Source organism: Empidonax traillii, unplaced genomic scaffold (assembly GCF_003031625.1).
Source record: "Empidonax traillii isolate 1590-97213 ecotype Southwest subspecies unplaced genomic scaffold, ASM303162v1 scaffold1619:size215769, whole genome shotgun sequence".
Taxonomy (NCBI): Eukaryota; Metazoa; Chordata; class Aves; order Passeriformes; family Tyrannidae; genus Empidonax; species Empidonax traillii.
In genome coordinates this window covers 190,238-193,453 of record NW_020956812.1, presented here as the reverse complement: position 1 = coordinate 193,453, position 3,216 = coordinate 190,238, and positions in this window count along the sequence as shown.

Genomic DNA, 3,216 nt, shown 5'->3' with positions numbered 1-3,216 from the left:
TTCTAAAGGTGACACTCCAGTCGGGTTCTGCACTGCTCACATGAGGATGTGCAGGTGGGGCCCATCTCTCGAGTCACTGCCCATCCATCCCCTGCTTCCTGCTGCTCTGCACAGGTCTTGTGCCCCTGTGTGCTGTGGCTTGAAGTGCAGCCATTCTAACAGTCTGTCCCAGCTCTCTGCAGGAGTTGTCACACTTGGAGGGGCTGATCTGGCCAGTTCATCTACTTGGTTGTTCCAGTGACCAGCTGGAGTTTCATTTTCCTGATGGGAGGCTGCCCATCCGACTAAAAAATTCCCTTTCTTTGCTAGAGCAAGAATTTCTTGCCATTTCTCCTTTTACCAAACAGGGATTCAATTCACTTCCCAGTCCTTTTTGTCCCAGAAGGGGAACCACTCAGTACACCCTTTGAACACAGCAAAAGAATCTGTGCAAAAATAAAGAGAGTCAGAGGTTTCAGCCTCATGGTTAAATACCCTCCAAACTGCTCCTGATTCTCCTGCCTGTGCACTGCCTTCTCCTTCCAGTACTATTTTGTCCCCTGGATGTCCCTGTAAAGCCACAGCACGATATTTCCAAACTTCCCCTTCAGCACAGCTGAGGCATCAGTAAAGCACCCATTCTGCAATTGCTCTGAGTGTGGGGGTGCCCCTTGAACCACAGAAGGGGGAGAATCAGCTCTGCTCGTTACAGTCACCTCATCTTGACAAGGAGGATTTTTGTGAGTTCCTTCTGTTCCCTGAAAGATGGTGCAATAATGTCCAATTTGAGCATTCCATTTCCCAAGAGGAGCCGGCTGAGCCACCCTGTCAGGGGGTGGGGTTCCTGTCAAAACAGACTCAATGACCTTAAAGAGTCCCCTTAAAATCAGAGACTGCTGAGGGACAATTTTTTCTGCTCCACAAAAGCAGTGCTCTCCACAAATAAGCCCCTTTTCCAGGGGCATCTTTGACATGGTGTGAATAAAACCCCCTGGTGGGACCAGCAGGGCCTCTCTGCCATCAGTGTATGGACAGTCTGGAGCTTGCAAATCCCCCCTCAATTTGTGCTGGATCGGTGGGGTGTATGGGGCCTAGTGAGTGGTGTGTGTTGGCCTCAAAAATCAAGAGTTGTGGGACTTCTTCATGAAGGGGGGTCCAATCCCACATTGCTTTTTTCCACAACAAATCATGTCAGGGCCATGCAATTATTGAAAAATGGGGGATGTGTTTTCTCCAGAAGATCAGCAAGCCTAAAGCATGCTGCAAATCCTTTTTATTCTCTGGTGCTTTCAGTTGGAGTAGACAGGTGAGCGTGTCTGGGGGAATACAAATAATTCCTCCCCTCCACCAAATTCCCTGGAATTTTACTTCTTGTGAAGGAGGTTGTACCTTTGCAGGTAGGACATGTAAGTCCAGGGACTCAAGACACCTCATAATGTCTGTTTGGGTTGTTTGCACAGGTGCAATTTCCTTTCCTGCTACCAAACTGTCATCAATATATTGGTACACTGTTAGTGCTGGTGCAGGAGGAATGAGTGACAGTTCCTGTGCCAGTGCATGATGTGCTAGAGTGGGTGAGTGTTTAAATCCTTGTGGGAGATGGGTAAAAGTGCATTGCTGACCCTCCCCTGTGAAAGCAAAGCGCTCTTGATCCTGTTCCTGCAGGGGAACCATAAAAACCATGTCTTTGATGTCAACAGTGGCCATAATTTGATGGGTTTGTTCTCGGATGGTAGCTGTGAACTCAGCTGTATTTGGGATTGCTGCAGTGAGGGGCCCCTATTTGTGTTCAGACTTCAGGAGTCTCCCGTCAGCCTCCAGTGACCATTTGGCTACGGATGGATGTCCCAGTGTGTTAGGATACATGTCTGGAATAAAGACAAGTACAACAGTCATTCAAACACTACAAAATATCTTTTATTGCAGTGAGTGTAAAAAAACTATTAGCAAAGAGAATCAAAAGCTAAAAAAGAATACAAAAAACTACCTTATCTATTGGTGTTCATACAATACTATGAACAGCCTCTATTCCAGTATTAGGTAGTAAAAGGAGAATTAAAGGGATACAATATTAGCTAGTAAAAAGGGAATTAAAGGGATACAAGAAAAAAGATATAAAATGTTTGCTTTTTTGGTTGCTTCCTGTCAATAAATTGTGCTTACCTGCACAGACAGGTCAGACCTGCCAGGCTCTGCAGGGGCTGGTCAGTGCCCGTGCTTGGTGGGTGTCCCCACGGAACAACACAGTGTGGATGGAAGGATGAGCATCGCTCGACCCAGCAGTCCTGACACCCCATTGATCAGCTCTACATTGTGCTACGTAGGGTCAGGATGCAGCAGAAGGTGGTGCTTGAGTGCCAGCCAAACAGCGCCCGTTCATCACCTCATGGCAACAATCTGCACATACTGTACTGCAGGGCAAGGAGCGAATGACCCCTGCCCACATCATCCTCCTCTCTCCATCACCTTCCTCACCCCAATGTACAACCTCTACCATTGTGTTTCAAGGGTATTTGTATCTATCTTGCAGAGTGCAGCCAAGCCAAAGAGGAACTCAGCTATGATAATAAGGGACATCTAGTTATCTTTGGTAAAGGCACAATGGACCTTACAGTCAACTTGTGCAATAAAGTTACATTGTACAATGATTGGTTTCACATGCTAATAGAATCACTTTCTCACCCCTCTGTGCTCCACTGATCATCTAAATCAAAAGTACCCCCCTTACAAAGGGCCACACGGGAGAATTGTAAGGAGAATGTGTTGCAATCATTATTCCTCTTTCTTTTCAATCTCCAAAAACTGCAGTGGTTGTTTCTCTGGCTGCCAGGGGTAAGGGGTAAGGTTTGACATTGGTCACTGGGGAGGGAGGAAGAGCAGGGGCACGACTTAGTAAACACAGATGTGGGATTTCTTTTCCAAAAGTCCATATGTTTCCTTCCTCATCTGTCCAAGACTTCCCTTCAGGGGGTCCAGCCCCTGTAAATGAGCAGGAAGTTTAGCCAAAATCATTAGTGTTTCACCTGCTTTCTTCTCCTTGGTAAGCAGCATCTTACCTGTGCTGTTCTCTTGGGCTGTGTGTTTCCAAAAGCACCCACAACAAATGAGCCTTTATGTGAGAGAGTGATTCCACATGCAGATGCACCTTCAATTTTCAGGGCAGACATCTGAGCACCAGGATCTACCAGAAAAGTGACAGCAGTTTTGTGGGGACCAATAGGACAGGTTATTAACAAG